Source organism: Felis catus, chromosome E2, assembly GCF_018350175.1.
Source record: "Felis catus isolate Fca126 chromosome E2, F.catus_Fca126_mat1.0, whole genome shotgun sequence".
NCBI lineage: Eukaryota > Metazoa > Chordata > Mammalia > Carnivora > Felidae > Felis > Felis catus.
The window spans coordinates 14,519,127-14,538,477 of record NC_058382.1 but is presented as its reverse complement, the minus strand read 5'-3'; the positions used below and the strand labels follow the sequence as shown (position 1 = coordinate 14,538,477).

The following is a 19,351-nucleotide window of genomic DNA, read 5'->3' as shown; positions in this document are numbered from 1 at the left end:
CCCATTCTTTGAAATGCATGATATCTATCTTCATTTGCTAATTCTTTCTTCTGTCAGTTCAGATCTACTGGTGAGCCCCTCTAGTGAGTTTTCATTTCAGTTATTGTACTTTTCAGCTCCAGCTTTCCATTTGGCTCTATTTTATAATGTCCAACTCTTTTTTTTTTTTTAATGTTTATTTTTGAGAGAGAGAGTGAGCAGGAGAGGGCAGAGAGAGAGAGAGGGAGACACAGAATCCAAAGCAGGCTCCCAGCTCTGAGCTATCTATCAGCACAGAGCCTGATGCGGGACTCGAACTCACGGACCGTGAGATCATGACCTGAGCCGAAGTTGGACACTTAACTGAGCCACCCAGGCGCCCCTGTAATGTCTAACTCTTAATTGATATTTTCAATTTGGTAAGTCATTATTGTCTAACTTCCCTTTACTTTTAAAATCATGATTCCTTTTGGTTATTTGAACATATGCTATTTTGAAGGCTTTGTCTGTTAAATCCAACTTCTGTTTATTCTCATAGGCAGTTTCTGTTGCCTGCTTTTTAGGGGTCATACTTCCCTGTCTTACAGAACCCTTACCACGCTTCCTTCCTAACTAGCACTGTCCCATAGAACATTCCGCAATAATAGACATGTTCTCTACGTGCACTGTCCAGTATGATACACACCAGCCTAACGTAGCCACCGAGCACTTCAAATGTGGCCAGTGTTATTGAGGAATTGAATTTTTCTTTTTCTTTTTTGAGGAACTGAATTTTAAAATTTTATTTCATTTTTATTAACTTAAATCTAAATAGCTGTATGTGACTAGTGGCTACCTTCTTGGACAGTGAAGTTCTAGACCATGCTGAGTACCCAATTCTCTAGAATCCCCTAGCCAAGTGTTCCTGAACCTTCCAGCACCTGTATGCGCCTCTTCCCAGCCCACCTGGCCCCCGACACCCAGGCCAGGTCATGCTGGTCTGCACGCCTCTAGATCCAAGGGGTGGGCAAGAGGTGATCTGGGAGATGGACCACATTTTCATATGGAGATGAGGGTGTCCACATAAATGCATGGATGACCCCTCAAGGATTCAGGATGTGGACAGAAGTGGGAAGAGATGGGTGTGAACCCATGTGCCTCCATTTGTACTTTTGGTCCAGGATTGACAAATCTTAGGGATGATTTTGACTGGCTACGTCCCATTTCTTACCTGTGTAGTGGCTACATGTGTGCTCACTGTATAATTTTTTAAACTATATATAGATATAGTTATGTATAAATGTGCAAATATGTGTGTACAAAGATATATGATATCCTATGTAGTATTATATATAATGTAAATATAGGATACATGTGTAGATGTGTTTATACATGTACAGTGTATATATATATATAGTACTATGTATACAATATATACACAATTTAAAAAATGACTTAAAAATTTTACCACTGTTAGCTCTTCTCATGACATAAAGCCTTGTACGATCTGTCTCTCTCTGTCCTGATCTGCCACCCTCCCCTTCATGCTCAGCTCCAGCCGCACTGACCTCCCTGCTCCAGCTAGCAGGCCGCATGACGGAGGAGTTTGGCCGAGGGGGCTCGATTGGTCCTGTCTTTATTTTGTAATTTTTAATTCTGTAAAAATTTGAGGACAGCTGACACACAATGTGACATTAGTCTCGGGTGTCTGGCCCTGCCTTTATTTTTTAAAATTTAGTTATTTTTCGATGTTTAGTTTTGCGAGAGGTGGAGAGAGCGCAAGCGAGGGGAGGGGCAGAGAGAGAGAGGGAGAGGGAGAGGGTCCAAAGCGGGCTCCGCGCTGACAGCAGAGAGCCCCATGTGGGGCTTGAACTCACGAACCGTGAGATCATGACCTGAGCCGAAGTCAGATGCCCAACCCACTGAGCCACCCAGGCGCCCCCGGCGCTGCCTTGAAAGCCCTTTGTGTCGGCAAAGCAATGTCTGTGATGGGGGTCGGGTGAGTGGGGGTGGTCGAGGCTGGCGTGGGCAGACAGCCGGACAGCCGGTGTCAGGAGTGATGTGGCCCCTTCCCCGGGGTTGGGAGGAAAGGTGTCTGCTTATGTAAGAAAGCTGGAGACTGTTCTGAAGGCCGCCAAAAAAGGAACAGTTGTGGTGGATGGAACCATCAATCAGGTGCCCTGAACAGGTGGAGCCTGGGGCCACTCTCAGCGGAAAGCTGGGCTCGGAGCTCCAATTACCAGCACAGAGAATCCAACTATCAAGACTGGTGCCAGAGGGGAGGGAGAGGGGGGGACAGAGGCCTGAGTCAGCGGAAAGAGCCATTCCAGAGCACCTGAGGTGACTGCAGAAGCACCAGAGAGGGAGCTGGAGACCGGCAACGGTGACATCTAAGCCAGCGGTTCTCAAAGTAGGGTCCCCGGGACCCGCAGCATCAGTTCGGCCTGAGAACTCGTTCAAAATGCAAATTCCCAGGCTCCCTTTAACGAGAGGCAAGAAACTCCGAGGGGAGGGGAAGGCCCAGCAATCGATGTTTCAACAAGCCCGCCAAGGTGATTCTAATGCGCGACCAAGTCTGAAAACCACTGATCTCGCTTTAACGAGCATGGACGGGGTGCCAGGCATTCTTCCGGGTGATTTACCGCTAGTAACACACCGGTCCACACAACAGCATTACAAAACAGGAGGGGCGCCTGGGTGGCTCAGTCGGTTAAGCGTCCAACTTCGGCTCAGGTCGTGATCTCACGGCTGGTGAGATGGAGCCCCGCGTCAGGCTCGCTGCTGTCAGCATAGAGCCCGCTTTGGAATCTCTGCACCCCACCCCTGACCTCCTCGCCCCTCCCCTGCCTGTGTTCTCTCTCTCAAAAATAAACAAATATTAAAAAAATAAAAAAAGAGGGGCGCCTGGGTGGCTCAGACGGTTAAACGTCCGACTTCAGCTCAGGTCACGATCTCGCGGTCTGTGAGTTCGAGCCCCGCGTCGGGCCCTGGGCTGATGGCTCGGAGCTTGGAGCCTGCTTCCGATTCTGTGTCTCCCTCTCTCTCTGCCCCTCCCCCGTTCATGCTCTGTCTCTCTCTGTCCCAAAAATAAATAAATGTTAAAATTTTTTTTTTTAAATAAAAAAAAATAAATAAATAAAAAAAGAGTGACCGGTGGATCCTCACTTAGGAATGACTGATCTAGATCATTAACGGAGGCTGAGAATTATCTTGGGGTGCCTGCGTGGCTCAGTCGGTTGAACACTGGACTTCGGCTCAGGTCATAATCTCATGGTTCGTGAGTTCGAGCCCCACACCGGGCTCCACTGCTTCATTGCTGTCAGCGCAGAGCCTGGCTTTGGATCTTCTGTCCTCCCCCTCCCCCCCGCCCAACCTCCCCTGTTCACACACTCTCTCTCTAAAATAAAATAAACATTAAAAAAATAGGAGGTGCATCATTTTACAGGTGGAAAAGGTGAGGCAGGATCATTGCCGTAATTCACCTAAACTCCGAGCCAGAGGTAGAGACGCAGCTTGAACCTCAAGCGGGGGCCCTCTCTGCTCCACCCGCTTCAGCACGCGGCCCCTGGAGGGCTTCTAAGACACTTGCTGGAGCCCACTCCAGAGCTGGTGGTTCCCTGAAGACGGATCCAAGAATGTGCACTTCTCACGAGGCCCTGGGCGATGCTGAGGCTCCTGGTCCAGATTCCACACTAGGAAAAGCGAGGGTACTGCCTTTCCCACGTGAGGACGGAGTCCAGCAAATGGAAACGTCCACCGGGGCTCCGTGAGAAAATGACGTGCGCAGCCGCTCTGCCGGGACTCCTTTGGCCACAAATGACAGGAAACCCAAATTCAAAATGGCTTAAGTGTGAAAGATACTTATAGGCTCGCGTAACTGAAACGGGTTAAGTTTGCCGCGGACCCGGGGCCAAGGAGGTAGGTGGTCTGGATTCTCTCTTACTCCCTCCAGCCCTCACTCTGCTTTCCTGTGTTGTCTTCATTTTCAGGCGAGCTTGCCTCTCACACTGGCGCCCAGCTGCTCTAGCCTTAGATTCCACAGCAGGGAACCACACCACAAAAGGAGATAGAGCCCCTTTCTTCCTATCTCAGCCCACCCGGGGTCTCACCGGCCAGGCCAGGGCCACCAACCCACTGCTGAACAATCACTGTGGGCAGGGAGGTGGAAGATTCTCATGATCAGGCCTGGGTTACGAGCTCGTCCCCGGAGAGATGGGCTCAGTTGCATCCAAAACATAGACCGACAGTGTGTGTGTGTGTGTGTGTGTGTGTGTGTGTGTGTGTGTGTGTGTATGAGAATTCGGGGTAACCAGAAAAGGGAATGGAGGCTGGACCGACCAATATAACCAATGTCTACTACACCACTCTCAAAGGACAGGGTGCCGGAAAGCCAAAATGTGTACCTACTCCTTAAAACTCCCTTAAGATGGGCCCAAGCACACAGATCGTGGTAAAAGAGAAAACCCAGAAGTTGATGTACTTTACTATTTCATTTATATAAAGAATCAGGCAAAAAAAAAAAAAAAAAAAAAAAAAAAAAAACACCAAAAAACAAAAAACCTATGGTGTTAGCAATCAGCAGGGTGGTTATCGGTGGGGAGGGGGGGGTGTATCAGTTATTTTTCCTACATAACAAGCTTCCCTCAACTTAGTGACATAAAACAATGATAATGGATCACTGGTACTACTCATGTTTCTGGCAGTTAGCTGAGCTCAGCCGAGTAGTTTTTGCTTGGGGTTTCTCATGTGGTTATAGTCAGATGGTGGTCAGAGCTGGGGGTCATCTTTTCTTTTCTTTTTTTTTTTTTTAAGTTTATTTATTTTTGAGAAGGAGAAGGAGAGAGGGAGAGAGAGAGAGAGAGAGAGAGAGAGAGAGAGAGAGAGAGAGAGAATGAGCGGGGGAGGGGCAGAGAGAGAGGGAGACACAGAATCTGAAGCAGGTTCCAGGCTCTGAGCTGTCAGCTCTGAGCCCGATGCAGGGCTCAAACCCACAAACTGTAAGATCATGACCTGAGCTGAAGTCGGACGCTTAACTGACTGAGCCACCCAGGCACCCCAGAACTGGGGTCATCTTGAAGGCTCCCTCATTCACAGGTTTGGCAGTTGATGCTGACTATTGGCCAGAAGGCTCCCACATTTGCCATCCATGTGTCCTGGTCTCCCTCACATGCCGGCTGGGTTCCAAAGGTAAGCATTCCGAGAGAACCAGGCAGGAACTGCGCTGTTTTTTACGGCGTCAGATGTCACATAGTGTCATTTCTGCCATACTCTCTTGGTCATAAATGTCTGCCCAGGATCAAGAGGAGTGGTCATCTCTTCATGTGGCATGTTGTGCAAAGAGCATGTGGAGCAGGAGACGTGGGTATAAACATTTCTAGAAACTATAATATGCCATAGGGAGGTAAGGGCTGGGGGGGCTTCTGGGACCTAGCTACACTGTTTCTTTTTCTTTTTTTTTTTTTTTAAGTTTATTTTTATTTATTTTAAGAGAGAGAGCGAGAGCAAGTGGGGGAGGGGCAGAGATGGAGACAGAATCCCAAGGAGGCTCCACCTCACTGCCAGCACAGAGTTCGACGGGGCTCGAACTCACAAACCATGAAATCATGACCTGAGCCCAAATCAAGAGTCGGACGCTTAACCGACTAAGCCACCCAGGTGCTCTACCCACACTGTTTCTTTTTTTTTCTTTTTAAAATTTTTTTTTTCAACGTTTATTTATTTTTGGGACAGAGAGAGACAGAGCATGAATGGGGGAGGGGCAGAGAGAGAGGGAGACACAGAATCAGAAACAGGCTCCAGGCTCCGAGCCATCAGCCCAGAGCCTGATGCGGGGCTCGAACTCACGGACCGCGAGATCGTGACCTGGCTGAAGTCGGACGCTTAACCGACTGTGCCACCCAGGCGCCCCCCCCACACTGTTTCTTAATCTGGATGCTGTTGGGGCGCCTGGGTGGCTCAGTCGGTTAAGCGTCCGACTTCGGCTCAGGCCATGATCTCACGGTCCGTGAGTTCAAGCCCCGTGTCGGGCTCTGTGCTGACAGCTCAGAGCCTGGAGCCTGCTTTAGATTCTGTGTCTCCCTCTCTCTCTGACCCTCCCCCATTCATGCTCTGTCTCTCTCTGTCTCAAAAATAAATAAACATTAAAAAAAAAATCTGGATGCTGTTTACAACTAGTTGCATATTTTAAAATATCTTTTTTAAAAAGTTTATTTGTTGAGAGAGATAGAGATAGATAGAGAGAGAGAGAGAGAGAGAGGGAACGTAAGTGGGGTAAGGGCCGAGAGAGAGAATCCTAAGCAGGCTCTGCACTGCCAGCACGGAGCCCGATGCAGGGCTTGAACCCACGAACCATGAGAACATGACCTGAGCTGAAATCAAGAGTCAGACACTCACCCACTTGAGCCACCCATTCACCCCAAGTTGCATTTTTTTTTAACTGCACCACAATGTCATTTCTGGAGTCTCTGTACATAAAGTTTGAGACTTTTCTCATCCTTCATATCTCAGCTTTACTGTCCTCTCCTCCAGAAAACCACCAACGACATCCCCCATCCCTCACCCCTTCCAATCCCCAGTCCTTTCAATGCCATGGGGGCTAGTGATGCCTCGATTAGAATACCACCTTACCTTCAGTTGTCACGTTTGTGTCTCCCCCTAACTCTAGACCAGAAGACCTCTGACCTTTTGACCACATAGCCCCCAGAAGTTTCCCGTTCGCATCTCCACTATATGTGTGTAATCGACAAGTTGCCCTGTACTAATATGTACAATATAAGACATGCACTAAAATACAAATATTTGAAGGAGGAGATAAAAGCAGTTCTGAATAGGCTTTCTGTTTTCCTACACCCAGAAAGTTTGTCGAGAAAACCCGCAGAGAACCAGACCGCTCCTCAGAAACCAGTAACTTGACCGTGAGTGTCACAAGGACAGGTGATGATCCGTCTCGCACACCTCAGTAGTCCCAGTCATAGAGCTGGATGTGGAAATGTATTCACCTACACTAAACTTAAGATCTGTGCACTTTATAGCATGTATTATTATGCTCTAGTAAAAAAAGAAAATACTCAACAATGGAAAGGTAAAATTTTCAAAGCTGAAGGACATCAGAGAAAGTCCGATCGAGTGAAACCTTAAATCGCCTCTGGCCCTCCCAACAGAAGGCCTGATGCCAGGTGAAGGTTCTGGCTGGGAGTCCTGGAGATAGTGGAACCATGGAGAGAGAGGGAAGGAAGAAAGGATGCGGCTCAATGCTTGGCCATTCCTGGTGATGAGTCATAACAAACTGTAAAATGTCAATGTAAGCAGACACCTGGAGCGCACGCATACTGCTTCTCCCATCAAGAGATGATTGGCGGGAGGCAGTGGCGGGGGGGTACCTGGGTGGCTCAGTCAGTTAAGCGTCTGACTTCGGCTCAGGTCAGGATTTTGTGGTTCATGAGTTCGAGCCCTGAATTGGGCTCTGCTATCAGCACAGAGCCCACTTTGGATCCTCTCTCTGCCTCTCCCCTACTCTCTCTCTCTCAAAAATAAATCAACATTTAAAAAGAGAGAGAGAGGTGCACTTGGGTGGTTCAGTCAGTTAAGCGTCTGACTTTGGCTCAGGTCATGATCTCACAGTTTGTGAGTTCGAGCCCCACATCGGGCTCTGTGCTGACAGCTTAGAGCCTGGAGGCTGCTGTGTCTTCCTTTCTCTCTGACCCTCTCCCATTTGCCCTCTGTTTCTCTCTCTCTCAAAAACGAATAAACATTTAGAAAGAGACAGAGAGAGATGATCAGGTGCCCTCTCCCTGGATCCAGCCTGCCCTTCCTGATTTACCAAGCGAATACAGAGGAAATGACCCTCTGGGCCTCTGAGGCTAGATTGTAAGAAGCCTTCCAGTTTCTGATTGGGTCTTCTGGAAAGCTCACTCTTGGAATGCTGCCTCTTGGAGCCACCATGCTGAGAAGCCCAACAGAGCCACATATGGGCACTCCAGCCACAGCCCACGGCCACAGTCAATGTCAACTGCCAGCCATGTGAGCCAGCCATCTTGACATCCAGCCAGTCAGGACTCAGGTAACTGCAGACCCAGCTGATGCCCAACTGCAATGGTAGGAGTGTCCTTAAGCAAGAACTGCCCAGTGGAGCCCAGTCAACCCACAGAAGCAGGCGACATAATAATAAATTGTTTCAAGCTGCTAAGATTTGGGGTGGTTTGTTATGTTGTAGATAACAGGAACCACTGGGATGCCTCTGGTGGCTCTTACAAGGTGAATACAGAAAACTTTCCTTTGATCTTAAATATGTGACTGAAATGTTAGAACTCCTTGAAGGTGATGGTGGGCACAGCAGTGTGTCTAGACCCAGAAGGCATCCAATGGATGGCAAGACCAAGCATGACCATCTGCAGTCCTTTTAGGACACACTCAGTTAAATGGAGGACCCAAAACTAACCTCACAGGGGTGTTGTGAAAATTCAAAGAAGTCATGCAGGTAAAGCCCTCGACACAGTGCCTGACACATAGCAGGACCCCCTAAAATGTTAGTGGTAACTCATTCACCATGTGCGTCACCTGTTATGATGCATTTGGTTGCACGTAAGAGGACCCAAATCGAAAGGGCTTGAATCAGAAGGAAATGCATTATTTCACAGAGCAAGAAAGCCAGGGGTAGGGTGTCCCAGGGTTGTGAAATTCAATCATTTAAGATAAAATTTAATTAAATTATACTTCAATACAAATTTTACTTAAAATTGCACGTTTATTGAATGCCAACTAATTGCCAGGCACAGTTCTAGAAGCTGGAGATAAAAAGCAAAGAGAGCAAAGTCCTTGGGAATGCAAGCTGGTGCAGCCCCTCTGGAAAACAGTATGGAGGTTCCTCAAAAAACTAAAAATAGAACTACCCTATGACCCAGCAATTGCACTATTAGGTATCTATCCAAGGGATACATACAGGTGTGCTGTTTCGAAGGGACACATGAACCCCCATGTTTATAGCAGCACCATCAACAATAGCCAAAGTATGGAAAGAGCCCAAATGTCCATCGATGGATGAATGGATAAGGAAGATGTGGTATGTATACACAATGGAGTATTACTCGGGAATCAAAAAGAATGAAATCTTGCCATTTGCAACTACGTGGATGGAACTGGAGGGTATTATGCTAAGTGAAATGAGTCAGAGAAAGACAAATATCATATGACTTCACTCATATGAAGACTTTAAGAGACAAAACAGATGAACATAAGGGAAGGGAAACTAATATAAAAACAGGGAGGGGGACAAAACATAAGAGACTCTTAAATATGGAGCACAGGGGCGCCTGGGTGGCACAGTCGGTTAAGCGTCCGACTTCAGCCAGGTCACGATCTCGCGGTCCGGGAGTTCGAGCCCCGCGTCGGGCTCTGGGCTGATGGCTCAGAGCCTGGAGCCTGTTTCCGATTCTGTGTCTCCCTCTCTCTCTGCCCCTCCCCCATTCATGCTCTGTCTCTCTCTGTCCCAAAAATAAATAAACCTTGAAAAAAAAATTAAAAAAAAAATATGGAGCACAAACAGAGGGTTACTGCAGAGGTTGTGGGAACGGGGATGGGCTAAATGGGTAAGGGGCACTAAGGAATCTACTCCTGAAATCATTGTTGCACTATGGGCTAACTAACTTGGATGTAAATTAAAAAAAAAAAAAAAAAGCAAGCAAGCAAAGTTCTTTGGTGGGAGTCTATTCACTCAATGTTATCCTCATGCCTTTGTAGGTCTGTCCTGCTACATTATACTCTTCTGTGCGAATATACCACAATTCATCCATTCTCATGTATTTTATTAATTATTTATTCATTTATTCATTCTGAGAGAGAGAGAGAGAGGGAGAATCTCAAGCAGGCTCCATGCTTAGTGTGGAGTCTGACACGGGGTTCGATCTCACGACCATGAGATCATGACCTGAGCTGAAACCAAGAGTCGGACGCTTAACCAACTGGGCCACCCAGGCGCCCCTAACCATTCTCCTTTTAATGGACGTCAGGTTTGTTTCCAATTTGCTGTTGGTGAATCACTACAAACATTGTTGGGACGCCTCACCCAGAGCGCATGCTCACGTTTCTTCTCGTTAAGTATCCAGGAATGGAGATGCTGAGTATAAGGGACTCAAAGCTTCAACATGGCTGAACTTTTCAAATACCAAATGATTCTCCAGATGGTTGCACTGACTTCCTCCTTCACCTGGAGTGCATGAGGTGCCCTGCTAATCCCCATTGTCACCTACAGTCATCTGAAGTTTTGCTCATTTGAAGACATAAAATAGAATCTCAGTGTGGCCCTCTCTTTTCCCCTCTAGGTGTTTCTACAATTACCGTCTGGCTTTGGTCAGCTGGGTGGGGTCAAGATAGAGGAAGAAGGGAACTTAGTGATTATAATTTTTTAATTTTAATTTTTAAAAAATCTTTGTTTTTGAGAGAGAGACAGAGACAGAGACAGAGTGCAGGCGGGGGAGGAACAGAGAGAGAGGGAGACACAGAATCTGAAGCAGGCTCCGGGCTCCGAGCCGTCAGCACAGAGCCTGACATGGGGCTTGAACTCATGAACCGTGAACCGTGGGGTCATGACCTGAGCTGAAGTCGGACGCCCAACCGACTGAGCCACCCAGGCACCCCATTAGTGATTATAATTTTGAGTCTAGGATGGGTAGGGACATGGGCAGGGTGGGGATGACAAAGCAGGGATGTGATGGATGGGGGCGGGGAGAGTGTGGCAACCAAGTCCAGGGTGACGCTGACAGTGGGGGGCCTGCAGCGAGGACACATGAACAAGCAGGCTGGACTGGGAGGAAGATGACCTCAGTGCCATCTTTGTTGGTCTTCCTCTGATTACTGATGAAGTGGAGCATCTCTTTGTATCAAATTAATTACAAAAGTACTGAAGCATAGAAGAGTCTCAAAGGAGAAGACCAACAAACTATTTCTTAATGACCACTTTTTAAACGCAATGTTTCTTTTTTTTTTTTTTTTAAGTTTATTTATTTATTTTGAGAGGAAGAGAGGGAGAGAGAGAAAGAGAGACAGGGAGAGGGAGGGAGGGAGGGAGGGAGGGAGAAAGAAAGTGTGCATGTGAGCAGGAGAGGTGCAGACAGAGAGCGAGAGAGAGAGAATCCCAAGTAGGCTCTGTGCTGTCATTGCAGAGAGGCGGGGCTCAATCCCACAAATCGTGAGATCATGACCTGAGCCTAAATCAAGAGTCGGAAGCTTAACCGACTGAGCCACCCAGGCGCCCCTAAAAGCAATGTTTCTGTGCAAATAAGAGAAAAAGAAATCTCAGACTGGGGGAAATCGTTATCAAAATTTGTGTCGTACCAGCAACAGCTTGTGTGCCTTAACAAAGGAGCCCTCATTCAGATCTGTGCCATCAGCAGAGGACACACGCTAAGACGGGAGCCCCAGGCAGCTCAGGGGCAGAAGCAGGACAATTCTACGGAGGGACCGAGGAGACCCACCATGTGTCTACCGCACCCCCAGCGAAACCGGGAAAGCAGCGATGATGCTGTGCAGGTGGCGGGCACATCGAAACAAGACCTCTAAAGCTGGCTTCCCAGTGCGGTTCCAGAGCTGTAACATGAGGACGACCCACTTCTTGTCACTTCTTCATTCCGTTAACAAATATTTAGTCATTCTGGGCCAGGTTCTGGAGATAAAATGGTGACCAGCACAGGCTTTGTCCGCATCCTCGTGGATTTATCTGTCTCAAGAGGGAGGCAGACATGAGACGCTGACATCACAGACTGTCAGGGCTGAGATGGGGGAAAGCCGGAGTTGTAGAACCCCAGAAGGGGCACCTGACCCACCCTGGGGGTCAAGGAAGGCTTTCTGGAGGAGGAGACATCGAGACCCAAAAGCTGTATGGAGTTAGTTGTGAAGAGGCGATCAGGAGAAAGAGCGGTGCTCCAAAAGGTGGAAAGAGCATGTGCAAATGTTTAGAGGTGAGAGGGAGTGTGGAATGTTCTAGACCAGCACCATCCAACAGAAACATAATGAGAACCCCACCTGTGAGTCACAACGTAATTAAAAAATTTTTAGTAGCCACGTTAAAAAGAAACAGTTGAAATGAATTTTAATAATCTATTTTATTTAACCTGATATAGCCAAAATATTACCATATTAACATGTGATCAATATAAAAATTATTAATGAGATATTTTACATTCTCTTTTTTTTGTACTAAGTCTTTGAAATCTGGCGGGCATCTTACACTGCGGGTACATCTCAGTTCACACTGGCCACATTTCAAGTGCTCGACAGCCACGTGCTGCACTGAGCAGTACAGCTAGACCCTTGCTACCCAAAGCACTGGCGTCAGTGGGGAGCTTGCTAGAAGTACAGAATCGCAGGCCCTCCCTAGCCCCACTAACTCAGGATCTCCATTTTAACAGGATCCCAGGGGATTCATACGCACTTGAGTTTTGAGAAAAATGGGTCCAGTTCTGTCTGAAACACTTCTGTGGCTTCCTGTTGCCCTCGTGACAAACACTCAGCTACCGACCTTGGCAATCATTCATTCATTAGTGCATCACCGCTCCTGAGCACCTACTGCATCCCAGGCCCTGTGCTCGGTGATGCTGGGGACACAGCAGGGACAAGGACAGACCTGATTCCTGACCTCATGGAGCCCCTAGGCAATTAATAGAGAAGGACCCAAATCCCTGTTTCATTCTGACCGTGGTAAGGATGTGTGCTTAAAGGGGGGTTACTGTGTACAAGTTCAGGAGGCCTGACCTGGGTTGAGTGGAGAGGGCATCCAGAAAATAACCCAAATAAGGGCAGAGGCCACTATCATGGCAAAACGCCACAAGCAGATTAAATGTCCCATTGCAGAGGCTGGGCAGGCCAAACAACACCAGCCTGTCCGTGGTCACTAAGAGGGATAGTTTTCAGGCTCGAGAAGCGCCTGGGGGGTAGGGTTACAGGAAACGAGCCAGGGACAGAGCCTGGTGATAGTGGCACACCACACACAGATCCGTCTGCATTTGGAAAACGAGGGGAAAGGGAACAGAGAATCGGGAAGGCGGTCAATTTGCCAACAGGGGGGAGGACTGAAGGCAAGGAATGGTAGGTGACCTTTTCTTTAAAAAAGGTCTTTTAATACAACATACTTGTATTTACTGTAGAGTAACTGAGCAGGGGAGAAAATGTGCAGGATATGGATGGAACAAGAATGGCCATGACTGTTGAAGCTGAGAGATGGGACATTCATTACACTTTCCCTCCGCTTTTGTGTTTGTTTGAAATTTTCCTTAAAAGCGAAAAAACGTGTTGTTCTTTATAAATAGTTGCGGATGTCAAAAAATATTTTAGCAGATGGAGAAGCTCACTGAAGTCCTTCTTCCGAAAAGAAGAAATCGCATGATCAGAAATGTGGTCATCCTCTAAGAATGGAATCCGGGAGGAAGGTGGGTCAAGGCAGATTCCAACTCTTGGGTTCGAATCCTGGTGCTGTCACTTACTAGCTAGGGAACCTGAAGTCCCCGATGTCAACTCTCACACCTCATGGAAACCCAGGGATGACAACAGTAGCTGCCCGAGGGCTGAGGATTACTGAATTCATGCATGGAAAGGGCTTAGGAAGGCACCCGGCATGAAGAAGGAGCCAGGTAAATGCAGGCAGTTGTCATGATAAAGCACATGCCAGCCAGGTTCAAAACCACAGGGTGTCTCCACGCAGATGTGTTCCTACTTCCTTTACATGGAGTTCATTGTCCCAATAGTCCCTGGTATCAGAGTAAAGACAAGAATTCTCCCTAGGTCGATATACTTCAGTTGCCTTCCTTCACACCTACGAAACCCTGTTATATATGACAGTTGTTCCAAACGCTTGCATCACACCATTTAGAGAAGTTATACAAGTTGTGTTTACAATCACTGTGAAAATCAGTAGGAGAAAAATCCCCTTAGCTGGGTATTTGCAATTCCATTCTGGCCTGATGACTGTTACTGTGCACACAGAGAAAGACCGCGCGTTTCCTGCCGCTGCAGAATGTTTAAAGTTATAAGACGCTTCCTGAACGTTTTTTCCTCTTAAAATTCAAACGATGGAATTTTCTCCCTTGCTAGCTTTTTCTTCCACAACTACTGTTGGTGTTCAATGAAAACAGTCACTGCAAAAAATTTCTTAAAAGTAAAGGCCCTTGCCCCCTTCCGACACTCAGAAATGACCACTGGTTACATTTTGTTCATCATCCTTATAGATGATGATGTCTGGGATCCTTTCAAAATTTTTGCGTGGGAAGACCGTGGGTGGAGTGTGGGTTGGGCGGGATTGACTAGCCTGGACGGGGCGGGGCAGGGGGAGGGGCCACTCACAGGCCCAGGTGAGAGAGCTGGTGACGTCACGTTCTGTGTGTCTGGAGCTTAGACAGTTGGGGAGACAGGCAGAGTGATGGTCAGGGGCTACATCACAACAGGCCTTCAGGATCAGTTAGAACCTTGTCCTTAGGATGCTGGAGAAACACGGAAAGGCTTCAAGCAGGAACACGTGATCAGATTGGTGTTTTACAGAACTCCCTCTAACTGCCAAGTGGAGGTGGGTGAAAGTGAGAAAAAGGAGGCCAGGAGGCCAGGGGCCCAGGGAGGAGGCCAGGCGAGATGAGGTGGGAGAGGTGGGGCTGGACCAAGGCAGGGCCATGAAAGGGGAGAAGAGGGCAGGTGGGAGAGGTATCTAGGAGGCCTAGTACACAAGCCATGGAGGCTGATGGGTCGGGCTGGGTGTGTGCGTGCGCGCGTGTGTTGGGGAGGAAAGCATCAAGGATGAGGCCCAGGGTTCTTTGTGGAAACTTGGGATGTGGAGGGGCCACCCCTGAAGGAGAAGGTTTGGAATTTGGGACACACTGAGTGTTAAGGGCCCAGGGGTCACTGAGGGCTGAGGGTGAGGGGCCTTTATGAAGCCACAGGATGCCCAAGTGTGGGGCTAAAGGTAGAGGTTGGGGCTAAGGACAGAGAATGGGCATCACCAGCACAGAGACAGGAAACAGACCATAAAAGTGGATAAGATGGCCCAGGGGCTGGGAGGAGAGAAGAGCCCCCAACACTTAAGGAATTGGTGAAATCAGAGGAACTTATTGCAAAGAAACAAGACAGAGGAGAAAAATCAGGGGACAGCAGCATCACAGAAACCAAAGGGAGAGTGTCCTTAGAGAAGGCAGGAATGGCCAACACTGCTGATTTTTGCCACAGTGGCCAACAAGATGAGCACTAAAAGGTGTCCACTGAGCCAGGTTCTCATTGTCAGAGAAAGAAGTTACAAAGAAAGCAAGGGCGGGGCGGGGGGTGGGTAGCCAGGAGTGGACCTTCCAGGGCTAGAGTAGAGTCAGAGCTGGCCAGTGTGCACTCATCAGCATCGACACAGACATCCACCTGCACACACACGCTCAGAGATGCAGATGTGTATGTACACGTCGGTGTGTATACAGACATACATCTTCTAGCTTTGTCGGCTGAGAGCGACTGGAAGCAGTGACACCCGGCAATGAAAACACCCAGGGCGCAGACCTTGGTTCCCACTACCATTCTCCAGCAAAAGGACCAGGGAAAGTGCCAGATAAGCCTGGGGCTCCTTACAGTGCTGGAAAGTAAGGAGGTGCTTGAGGGAGAAAAAAAAAAAGGAGCAAAGAACACAGGAGCCAACCTGACAGGGCCTCTAGGCCAAACCTGTAAAACTCTGAGTGAAAAAATTTTGATGGTATTGGGTTATACCGAAAGAATACAAAAAATATCCGTGAGTCCATACTGATATAAATCAATGACTGTACAAATAAAATAAATGGGGTGGAATGGACAAATCTTCATACGGAAGAACTCCAAATAAAATACAGGGAAGAACTGAGGGAGACAGAAAAGCAGCGTCATTAGAACACCACAGTAGGGGTGCCTGGCTGGCATAGTCGGTAGAGCGTGCAGCTCTTGATCTCAGGGTCACGAGTTCAAGCCCCATGCTGGGTGTTGAGCCTACTTAAAAAAAAAAAAAAAAAAAGACAACCACCATATTAACTGTCCCAGGCAAGATCCATTGATGGATGCCAAAATCAGGGGGAGGAACTTTGAGGAGACCGGACATTTGCACAGCCTCAAAGTATCTTCCCACATTTATCAATTACTGTGGTGGTTTTTATATATGAAGACAATATCTGACATTTTTCCCTCTAGGAAACGGAATTTAATTCTCCTCCCTTTGAGAGTACGCTGGATGCTGTGACTTGCTCCTAACACACGCACGGTAAGGAAAGGGCGGAACAGTAATACCGCGGGCAAGATACCTGGTGGATGCCACCTTCATGAAATGAGGTCACCTGAGTCTCAGTGGGATTCATCCCCAGCCTATAGTCTAACTGGGAGAACATGAAAAAAACCAGACTGAGGGACAGTCTACAAAATACCTGACCAATATGCCTCAAAACTGTCAAGATCATGAAAGACAGGGAAAGACTGAGAAACTGTCACAGATTGGAGGAGACCAAGGAGACAGGACGAGTAAATGCAACGGGGTATCCTGGATTGGATCCTGGAACAGAAAAAGAACATTAGTGGAAAAACGGGGGGGGGATATGAATAAAGTTCAGAGTTCTGTTAATCCAACACTAACCAATGTTAACGCCTTGGTTTTGACAAATGTAAAACTATTGTTATGTAAGATGTTAACGTGCGGGGGAGCTGGGTGTAGGATGTACGGGAAGTCTCTGTACTATCTTTGCAATCTTTCTGTAAACCCCAAATTGTTAAATAAAAACATTTTAAAGTAGCTGTGGACTTGGCTCTGAGTTGGCCCAGCAGAGTCCCTCGCTCCCTTCATCTGGCTCTTCAGATCTCACCTCCTGTGTTCTCTACTCTGGGGAGTCCTTCCTGACACCTTAGACCAGGTCACGTGCTTCCTCTGGGCTCCTCTGGGGAGGCCGCCGCGGCCGCGTGTCTCCCCAGGAGCGATGAGTGTCTCCCTGACTAGGAACTGTCAATGCTGTTGGCGGCAGAAGCTGCACCAGATCCCCATGACTTCTCCCAACCTGACCCTTCCCCCTCTGAGCCCAGAGCCTGCCAGATTCCCACCTTCATGGTCTCCCCGGCCCCATTCACCCGAGGCAGGGCACATCCAAGGCCACACAGATGGTCTGTCCCACCCACCTATCAAAACAGCACCAAATCATTCCCCTTGCCCACATGCCGGACTTCCATACACTGACCGCCAGAAACACTCCATGAGTGTGGACACTGAAGGTGACTGCCCAGTGCACACCCCTCCCAGAAGGAATCTTCCAGCTACAACAGGTTCAGCTGGGTTGGACACTGGACCCCAATTCAGTTCTCATCTGGGGAATCTGGAATAGGGCCCGAGGGGCTGTAGGGCACTGCCCTGGAAGGTCACACAGAGTCGGGGCAAGAGTCTACTCTGGGCCAGCCTAGCCGCCTGCAGAATGCAAAGGGAGGCGGGGACCACAGGGCCCAGGGGAAAGAGGAAAGCAGAGTCACTGCCCCGTGTTCAGACTTGATCTTGCCCTCACCAGGCCCCGGTCCATTTCTCTCCATCATCACCCATGACCAATCTACTGTGGGCTCTGTCTTCCAGATGTTTCCAGAGCACTGCTCCCTCCTGCCCCTGCCCTGGTGCAGGCCACTGTGATCTCTCACCTAGATTACTGCATTAACTCCTCATGGGCCCTCTGCTCTCCACCTCCACTCACCCTTAGCAATCTCATCCTGGGCCTTAACGCTGCGAAAATGCCAGTGACTCCCACGTTTGTATCTCTAGCTCAGATCTAGCCCTGAATGCCAGACTCATACATCCCACGTGCTCGGCCAGTCCACAGGGACATTTCACAGACCCGCAGCCTCTCCAGGTCTCCCCCAGGCAGTTCCTGGTACTACTTCCTCCCAAACTTAGAGCTGTTGGCTCCTCTTTCTCACCCCACACCTGTACCCCAAGTCCTGTCCACTCTTCCTTCAAATTATGCCCTAAATTCGGCCACACCTCTGGCCAAACCACCACCATCTCTCAGCTGGAGAGATGCAGCCTCTGCGCTGCTTCCACCCTGGTGCCCACGCAGTGGCCAAAGGAATCCTACCAAGATGGTAGATCGCATCGCTCTTGAGCCCCAAACGCACTGCGTGTCTGCCCCCCTCACTGCGAATCGAATTCAAGTCTGCCAACCAAGCTCGTATGGCCCGGACCCTCATCCCCTTCCCGTCCACTGGTTCACTCTGGTCCAGTTCACTCTTTCCTGCTCCTCCAACACATCCCCGCATACCTGGGGCCTCTGAATTTGCTCTCTAGTTGTACTTGGAACGTCCTTCCCAAAACACACGCACAGCTGGCTTCCTCCCTTTTGGCCAGGTCTCTCCTCCATTAACATTTCCACAAAACCTATTTAGGCCCCCTCCCCTCCCCCTGTTTGTCCCTCTCTACCCCTCCTCTCCTCAGCCCCCCTCCCCCCAACAATCTCCCAGGCTCTTATCCCCAACACTGATTTCCCGACCATCCACCTTCCCCAGAAGAATGGATGTTCCAACAAGGTCAGAGCTTGGGAGGACCTTGTTTACTATTATAACACCAGCACCTGAAACAGTGCCTGGAATGCAGTAGGTATTCAGTAGCTGATGAATCAAAAAATAAATGAATAAAACGCTAGAATCAGTTAGGATGCTGGTTCCAAGTAACGGAAAGCCAGTTCAACTTGGCGTAAATGATAGCGAGGTTTGCTGGTTTCCCTAATGACAAAGTCCAGAAGGAACCCACTTCAGGTGAAGCCTGATGCAGCACTCCAACAATATCACCAATGACCTGTCTGTCTCTCCACTAGAACTTCCAAGAAATTGGCTTCCTCCTGTGGTTCTAAGGTCACTGTCTACAATAATCTTGGCTGTATGCTTCATAGTAATTATCCCTGCCACATGCTAGGCGCTTGCTAAGTCAGACCCTGAGACGAATATTGTTATAATCTCCATTTTACAATGACAAAATTGAGCCTTGGAGAGATAAAGTCACTTACCTAAAATCATACCACTAGTAAATGGGTTAATAATGCTTGTATCGTCTTACTATCCCTTCTTTAACGATTATGAACATTTTCATGCTAACGACAAATAGCTATCACAAACTCGGCACTTACTACGTGCTAGATATCTTGCCAGTACTCCATTAACTTCTCTGTGCCCTCAGTTCCTCATCTGTGTAACGGGAATAACAATTATTACCACACAGAGTGACTGTGAGGCTTACGTGAGCTAATACACAAAATGATAAGATATCAGGAAGCTTGTTTCAGTGAGCTATCGCTGAGTAACAAATCATCCCATAACACAGTGGCTTAAGATAGCAGCCACTTATTTGCTCATGATTCTGGAATTTGAGCAAAGCAGGGAGGGCAAGATGAGTCTCCATTCT

At 48.3% G+C, this 19,351-nt stretch overlaps 1 long non-coding RNA gene across 1 annotated transcript; it reads left to right on the top strand.

The window, feature by feature from the left end:
• Window positions 1-14,301: 14,301 nt before the first annotated feature.
• Window positions 14,302-16,717, top strand: LOC123382449. The gene is made up of 2 exons (XR_006590825.1): window positions 14,302-14,506; window positions 16,126-16,717. It is a non-coding gene; the product is annotated as an uncharacterized LOC123382449 (long non-coding RNA).
• Window positions 16,718-19,351: the final 2,634 nt, after the last annotated feature.